General features: G+C 55.2%; 1 protein-coding gene and 1 long non-coding RNA gene across 7 annotated transcripts in view; one reads left to right on the forward strand and one right to left on the reverse strand.

Annotated features, from left to right (window-relative positions):
• Positions 1-8,401, forward strand: part of ZMIZ1 (zinc finger MIZ-type containing 1) — a 202,167-nt gene that overhangs the window by 126,157 nt on the left and 67,609 nt on the right. The gene's annotated exons all lie outside the window — the stretch shown is intronic.
• Positions 1-8,401, reverse strand: part of LOC144216946 (uncharacterized) — a 10,616-nt gene that overhangs the window by 1,552 nt on the left and 663 nt on the right. The window lies entirely within an intron of this gene.

The following is an 8,401-nucleotide window of genomic DNA, read 5'->3' on the forward strand; positions in this document are numbered from 1 at the left end:
CTAAAGAAATCATCAGCACGGAGCCCTTAACACAAGCCGGCGTCTCAGAAGGGCTCTGTGCATAATCATTCAGATTAAGCCTTGCACTGCAGCGCGGGCTCTGGACCCTGCTCGCTAAGTGACTTTATGCAGATTGCTTCTCTTCTCCAAGCTTGGGGTCCAGGAGATCTAGAATCCGGGTCTCCTGGCTAGAGAGGCAGCAGTTGTCTCCATGGCAACCCAGCTGCCTCTCGGGGGACCATCTGGATCACATCACCCTGGCAAGGTGCTGCCCAGGCAATCAGGTGTTCATGTTCCGCAGTGGAGGCTCTGCAAGGTGGTAATTCCCCTCGCTGGGGACAAGGCCGTGGCCAGGCAGCGGCTGGAAGGAAGCATGGCACCTTGGCCGCACCTGCTGCCCTTGCTCTTCCTGCTTCCAGAGAGAAACACACCTCAGAGCTTGGAAACTCAGGCCAATGACTTTCCTTGGAGAGCTGTTAACAGTTGCTCCTTTATATTCCTAGGTACGTTTCCTGGCTTGTCCAGGCTGGCCGGGTGGGAAATGCTGCCTGGGGCTGGACTCCTGTAGAGAATTCCAAAGGACCCAGTCTCACCTGTTTGGGATGAAGACTACTATTGTCTTCTGGCAGGAAGCAGGAGTATTGGGAGGGAGGAGTGAAATGAAGAGCCTGCCTTTCAAACAGGCACATAATTATGACAACAGAAACTCGGTGCAACCTATAAACGAAATTCACCCCTTCAACAAAGGGCATGCGCGCTTGTTAGATGCAGACTTTGTGATTAGCACTTGGGTAACCCTGGAAATTGTACCCTCAAGGAGCTTACAGACCCTAGTGCTCAGGAAGAGGACAGTGTCAATAGACCTGCATCAGTAGGGGGTGAAGCTGAAATGGGGTGATGTGGGACCCACTGGGGCCAGTCCCTTCCAGCGGGCAGCTCCCAACCCAGATGGGATCGGACAGTTCAGAGATGGTGCTCTGCTATCGCTTCACGTCACTGAGCCCCTTGACTTTTTTTTTCTTTTTAAAAAGTTTTTATGTTTAATTTATTTCTGAGACAGAGAGACAGAGCATGATGGGGAAGGAGCAGAGAGACAGAGATATACAGAATCCCAATCAGGCTCCAGGCTCTGAGCTGTCAACACAGAGCCCAACGTGGGGCTCAAACCCACGAGCGTGAGATCATGCCCTGAGCCAAGGTCGGAGTCTTAACGGAGGCCTTAACTGAGCCACCCAGGCACCCCGCCCCTTTACTCTTAAAACAGCCCATGAGGCAGAGTTCTATCCCCTTTTCCACTTGGGGAAACTGAGGCTCAGAGAGTGAAGTGCATGCCCAGGGTCACAGAGCCGGGCAGTGGCTGGGCAGAGATCAGAACTGGGGGGCCCTCTGCCTCCTCAGGGCACCCTTTTGGGGGGGTCGCTGCTCTCCTGGTGGGGTGCCCAGAGAGGCTCCATTTCCTAGATGTCTGAGGCTTCCCTCTAAGCTGAGCAAAACAGTCCTCTGCCTCTGTCTTTTCTCCCTCTCTCTCTCTCCCTTTCTCTTCCCCACCTCCCTTCCACTCCCCTCCCTCCCTCCTTTCCCTGTCTCCTTCTCCCCCACTCTCCCTGACTGTCTTTCTCCCCTCTCCTTTCCTCCCTCTCCCTCCCTCTCCCTCTCTCCTTCATTTCCTTTGTCTCCCCTTTCCCCTTGGGACCGCAGCTCCATGCGCCACTGGGCGGGCTGCAGCTCAGCCCTGCCCTGGAGTCACCTGCAAGCTCTGGGTCCACAGGTGCACCGCCCAGGTCCTGCCCCCACCCAGCCCTACGCTGCGCCCCCAGAAAGGCCCGCTGCTGGGTAGGGCTGCCCCCCCCACATACCCTCCACTGAGGAAGTGACATAATTGCCTGTATTCCCATTTCCTCCAGGCTCCCCACTCTCAGATGTGCGCCCCAGATGTTTAGACTCACTTCCTCCCAATTAAGCGTCTGCTGGGAGGCTGGGAGGCCAGGAGGCAAGGGCTGGTGTGTGTGCGCTCTCACTCTCGAGCAAGGGCTTGGAAGGGAGAAAATGGGAACCCACCCTCCTGGGGACAGACGGGAACTGGCTTGCTCCTGAGCTCCGTGGGGAAGCTGAGCGGCTGGGAAGTGCAGCCAGATGCCCCTTAGCTTGGCTGCCAGCCCAGCCGCTGTGAAAGCGCTGGCCCCTCGGCGGTCTCCGGGGGAAGATCTTCTAGTGCCCAGCCCCTGGGGACAGGCCTCCCTTGTCTGTTCATCTCCTCCCTCATAAAGAAAGAGGAGGAGAAGGGTGCTGCCCCCTGGAAGGAGCAAGGTCAGGGAGTGGGCAGGTGACCCCACACACTGGGTCTGTTTCCTCTGAGGCACTGGTGCCCTTTGTTTGGCCAAGCTTGGGCTACAGGGGCTGGTCCCAGGCCCCCTCCTTGTGCAGAAAAGGCTGCCTCAGCTCCGTATCACTCTTGCACGTCCACACGGCCGGGAGTCATACAAAGAACAGTGGCATCCAGACAGAAGATATAAAGTGGGTCTGGGGACCAGAGAACCCAGTGCCCCCAGTGGAGCAGCTACCCATAGGGACTGCCTGAGACCGTGAGAGACACAGCCCAGAACTACAGGGCTTCTCCAGTCCTATGAGAAATCTGAGGTTTCTAATGTTGAGCCACCCCTTCCCAGTGCTGGCCAGTCTGGCTGTGACTGATGACTGGCTCTCCAGTGGCTAATGGAAGCATGGGACTTAAGGCCTTGGGGACCAAGACCAGGACAGATGGACCCATGACTCATGGAAGGAAGTAGAGTCAGCCCGCAGAGTCTGTGGGACTGGGTCACCTTCATGGAATACAGAAAGGGGTCTCAGGCCATGTCAGCAGGGAAGGGTCCTGAGGACACCTGCACGGGGCTGAGGGTGGGAAGACGGGCCACCGTGAGGCCTAGAAATCACCCATATGGTAAGTATCCAACATGGAGGTAGGCCACCCTTGGGCTTGCATCCTGCTCCCCTTGCCTTCATGCTGTGTCACTTCAGGTAACTGGCACAACCTCTCTGAGCCTCAGCTGTGGCGTCAGGAAATGGAGCTAACACACCTCCCTGGCAAAGTTGCATTAGATGGGACGATGTAGGGGAAGCTGTGCCCGGGTGTCGTGAAAACTTGGTGTCCCTTTGCTACCTCCCAGTAACAGGCAAAACAGGTGGGTGGTAGCGCCCTTCCCATCCAAAACGCAGTCGTGAGAGGAAGAAAGCTGGGTCGGGGAGGAGGAAACTGGACACTGTGAGTCGGACAGGAAAGGGGAAGCAGGCAAATAGTACCCTTTGGAGAACATGAGGTATATAATAATCAGGAAGAAGTATAAATAGTGAAAGGTCTGTAGCAGCATTGTTTTTACTTCTGCTGTTACTCTCTGACGATATGATATTTACCACCTAATGCTCTTTTCATTACTGCTACTAGTACTATTACTCCCATAGCAGCTGCATTGCTGCTAATACTACCAGTATCGATACTACCATGCTAAGCCTCTAATGCTATCAGTTTCTCCTACTAACCAGCTGAAGAGTTCACTTGTATTGAGTCCTTAGATGTTCTAGACACTGAACAAAATATTGCACATACCTTCTCTCGCCTCCACAAAAATACTGAGAAGAAACTGAGACTCAGAGTGGCTAATGACTTGCTCAAGGCCACCCGGCCAGCAAGTGACAGAGCCAGAATTTAGACTCGGGAGGTCCCACTCCAGACCTGCACACTCGGGTACCAGGGCAGATGCCTTCCAGAAGGAGGAGGAAGGACGCTTGATGAGCCCAGGGTCCTGGATGAATGGAGGCCTGGTGCATCTCCGGGCAGGGCTGCCTTGTGAACGAGCCCAGTGAGAGCTGCCTTTGTGGAAAAGTCTAATAATGTCTCTCTTGCCTTGTTTCATGAAACCTGAAATTCCAGCTGAAGTCCAACTGCTTTTCTTTGGTTCTAAGCGCTTGCCCCTCTGTAGATTAGCCTTGTCCATTCGCTCTGTCATTTGAGGACCCCAGTGAGGGGCATTGAGGCCAGGTCCCAGACGCGGACAGGCCTGACTTCCAGTTGTGGCTTTGTTTGTAAGCTGGGTGGCCCTGAGCCGGTCCCTTCACCACAGAGCCTCACAGAGTGTCCTGTCCCTCCGCCCCAGAGGCTGTGTCTGCCCTGCAGGCATCCACGAAGCATCCTTGTGACTCAGGGACACCTAGTAGAGCCCCAGGTGCAATACTGTTTGCAGATGAGACCCTCCCCCGCTCCCCCCTGCCACCACCATTCCCAAGGCCTAGGTCAGTGATGGCAAGAAACTAACACACTGTGTCTGGAAAAGACCTGGAAATTAGAGGTTTTTCAGCCATGCATTCAGCAAATATTTATTGGGCCCCACAGCATCCAGGTCCTGTGCAGGATGGCTGGACACAGTGCGAGTAAGGTGGCTGTGGTCCCTGCCCTCTGAGAAACTCAAGCCTTGGTAGAGAGGACAGACCTGGAATAAACACCCCCCCCCCCCCCCCAGTGATGATGTCACTGTGATCGGTTCTACAGAGAACAGCCTGGAGGCTTTCTTGAGGAAACGACCCTACCGGGAAGGAGAAGATCTTCCCAGAGAGGAGAGCAGAGAAGGGCATTTCAGACAGAGGGAACAGCATTTGCGAAGGCCCCAGGTTCAGAAGGAATGTGGGTTCACGTCCCCTTTCTGCCTTTTTGGACTTGGTGTTCTCTGCACGAGATGCTTCCGAGCCTCAGTTTCCTCACCTGTAGAATGGGAACAACGCTGCCTGCCTCCCATGGTTCTGAGCAACTGAGAGATTAGGGAGTATGAAGATGCTGGTATCTAGCACCGCTTCCCTGAATGCCTACAGAATCCAGAGGCTGCCCCTTGGCTCCTGGTTTCCAACCACCCCCCGACACCCGAGGCCTCTGTCAGTACTGGTTGTTCCTCAGCGCAATTAGGTAATTAGGCCAAATTCAATTACACACCACACTCCCAGGTCTGTCTGGGGCCCGAGGGAGGCGTGGGCTCCCCTTGCTGAGGGGGAGCAGCGGAAACACTGGCTTGGTTCCCAGGACTGTGCCTTACTACCGTGTATCCCAGAATACTGACTGCATCCCAAATGGGGAAACTAAGTCAGGGAAAAGGCAGTGCTGTTTGGCCTCAAACTGTAGCATCCCCAGGGCTGAGATCCCTGGGCTGACTTCTTTTCCCTCCAGAGGCACCCTAGTTCAGGCTGCTGGCCCATGGCTTGCCCTGCCTTTCAGATTCATCAGTGGTCCAGGCTCCTCCTGCTCCTGGGTGGGCCCCCAGTTTGGTGGGAGGGTAGGGTTCAGTGTCTGCCACTCCTAGATTTGTGGCAGTTTCCCCGCCCAGCTACAGGCTTCCACCCAGTCATTACTCAACGCTTTGTTTGGCATGTGGGTTTTTGCAGTGAGCCTGCCTACTACCTCCAGTAAAGCTGGGCAATGGGGCGCCTGGGTGGCTCAGTCGGTTAAGCGTCTGGCTTCGGCTCAGGTCATAATCTCGCGGTTTGTGAGTTTGAGCCCCGTGTGGGACTCTGCGCTGACAGCTCAGAGCCTGGAGCCTGTTCCGATTCTGTGTCTCCCTCTCTCTGCCCCTCCCCTGCTCGTGCTCTGTTTCTCCCTCTCTCTCTCAGAAATCGATAAACATTTAAAAAAATTTTTTTAATTAAAAAAAAAGCTGGGCAAGTCAGGGTTTATAAGTACCTTTAAGGGACTCGCTGGAGGCATCTAGACCAGAGCAACCGAGGTCAAGGGTAGCAAAAGGGCCTTCCCAGAGACCATGCATGAGACTTCCAGGGCTTTGAATATCAGTCTAGGAAGCCCAAACTTGAACTTGATCCTGGTAACACTGGAGAGCCAGGGAAGGGTTTAGACAAGGTAGTGATATGGTCACATTTGCCTTTTATGATACCTTAGCAGGTTGAGAAGGGACCAAGGGGCCAGGGGCATAGAAAGAAATGCGGATGCTATTCTGGGTGTCCAGAAAAGAGACTGCTGGGGTGGCATGGCGCCATATGCAGAGGAAAAGGGACAGATGGTGACTCTCTGGTGGTGCCTTTTGCCCATGGCCAGCCCCTGGCCACCCATAGCTGGGCCTCGGAAGCTCCACTCGTGAGGTGAGGTTGTTTTAACCTTGATTCTGGAGTTACTGGTTCTGAAGACTGTGCACGGCAGCTTTGGGGGTGAAAAGCCTTAACTTTGGATTGATTCATTTAATTCTAAAATGAAAGTGGTTTTATGGTTTGTTTTTTCTAGTCACAAAAATAATACATACTCTTTATAAATAACTAAGGCATGCGGGAAATTAGAACAGAAGTGGAGCTGAAATCCCGCTAACGTAGGATAACACCTTGGTAAATAGCTGTCGTTGAACAGATACGTGTTGAACACCTACTAGGTGCCGGGTACAGAGCCATCGGGGATATAACAGTGATCCAAGCAGACATACTACTCCCTGCTCTCATGGGGCTCCTAGTCTACCATAAGGGCTATATTTACAGATACGGTGTGCATAGAGTTACAAGAATGGACCTTCGTGGGCTCATTGCTTTGGAGCTGGCTTGTGGTAAGAGGATTCTGTGTATTGTAGCCAGCTTGTCAGGCCTGCCCCATCCTTTACAGGTGATCAGTGGGGATCAGCTCAGTTGGGACAGCTCCTTTAGGGGCCCTCACCAGTCCGCTTTAGGGAGACCGGTGCCCCTGCTAGCAAAGAGGCCCCGCATCTGCACGAGATGTCCACACTCGGTGGGGAAGCTGTGTCCCAGGAAGAGGTCGAGACCTGCTCTTGGCCACACAGCAATCCCCCAGCCTCTCTCCCAGGCCGCACCTTTCGTGTGAGGACTCGGCCTCCGGTGGAGGGGTGTGCTGTTCTCACCTGCCAAGCTCGGCTCTGCGGATCCCGATTTCAACATCAGGCCTCCCACTCATTGCCCTGCCTTGGCGGCCACTTTGGATTTTCCTCAGACAGACATTCTGATGTGGCCTGTCTGCTCACGTCCGACTGCTCCCCCACCCCGGCCCCCGAGAGGGGGGACACCTGGGACCACGCTGGGGAGCGAAGGAAGCCGCCAGATTCCCCAGGCTGCCGTGGGCTGGGAGCAAGAGGCTGGAAGGGAAGTGGGTACCACCGAGAGGGTCCTCTCCACTCAGGACTGTCAGGAGGAGGGAAGGAAGCACACCAGGGGATGAAGGGTTCCTGGTGGACTCTAATGGGCCTGGAAGGTTCGTAGAGCTCTTCTGTTGCTGCATGCTTCTCAGCCACCCATCCTCTCCCCTAACCTATGAGAGCACCCCAAGGCAGAAGAGGCCACAGAGGCCGTAGCCTACCAGTCTGAGCTCCCCTCTGCATTTCCGCCATCTTTAGCTCACACACCTCAGGTGACAGGATGCTCGTTAACACCCCTGGGTAGCCCCGCTTGTCCATCTTTTGAGCCCCCACCCACCTTCCTCATGTGTGTGACTCACTGTGGGTGAGAAAAGGAGCCAAGAGGTCCAGAGTGCGGCCTCCAACCTCCCCGTGAGGAGAGGGAGAACAGAATGGGGCACACCCTCCGTATCCGAGCCCATCGGCTCATAAGAAGAGGCAGCTGATGGACAAGAGGCCTGTAGAAGAGTGGGCCCTCACATCTGTCTAGCCCTTTACGGTTTGGAGGACATGTTCTTGACACTGCACGTGGTGAGAACACAGCGTTGGGAGGCATGGCTTGGGGCTCCGGAACAAGCCAGAAGTCATAGGGCTAGTTCCTGGCTCTCCCGCCGACCTGCTGTGTGATTGGAGGAAGCCCAGGCCCCTCTCTGAGCTTCAGTTTCCTCATTGAAAGTGAGGCTAGGGGCTCTTTACTCCAGTGTGAAATGAGTTCGTGATCCCCGATGGTCAAGCAGAAGCTCTGTAGGGAAGAGGGCCGGCGGTAACAGCCCACGCAGGCTGGGGGGCACAGGGGGCCCACAGCTGCTGGGGGAGCCTGCATTCGGCCCCGCCAGCCCCCCAGCCTTGGGCCGGAATGTGTGTGTTGCCGTAACTCTTTGTCCGTCTGAGCCTCATTTCTTCCTCTGCCAAGCGGACGGCATCCCCCCGGGGCCTGCTTGGGCCTTTGTTCTAGGACGTATCGGAAGTGGGGTTCGGCTACCCTGGGCCCAGACAGAGAGACATGCTGCACAGGCAGACAGACAGACAGCTCCAGCAGGAAGGGGAATTGCCTTTCCAACCTCAGGGAGTTTATGTCTGTCCACCCCTGGGCCCTTCCGGAAGCCCCCTGTCAGAGCTGTGTCCTGGGAGAGGCAGTAAAGCCCCAGGACTGCTGAGGCACAGACATTCGAGCCGCCTTGGCCATCCCTTGCCTTCAAAGGCGACTCCAGAAATCAATGGAAAGAGATTCATTAGAGGCCTGG

Source organism: Crocuta crocuta, unplaced genomic scaffold, assembly GCF_008692635.1.
Source record: "Crocuta crocuta isolate KB4526 unplaced genomic scaffold, BGI_CrCroc_1.0 scaffold28, whole genome shotgun sequence".
Taxonomy (NCBI): Eukaryota; Metazoa; Chordata; class Mammalia; order Carnivora; family Hyaenidae; genus Crocuta; species Crocuta crocuta.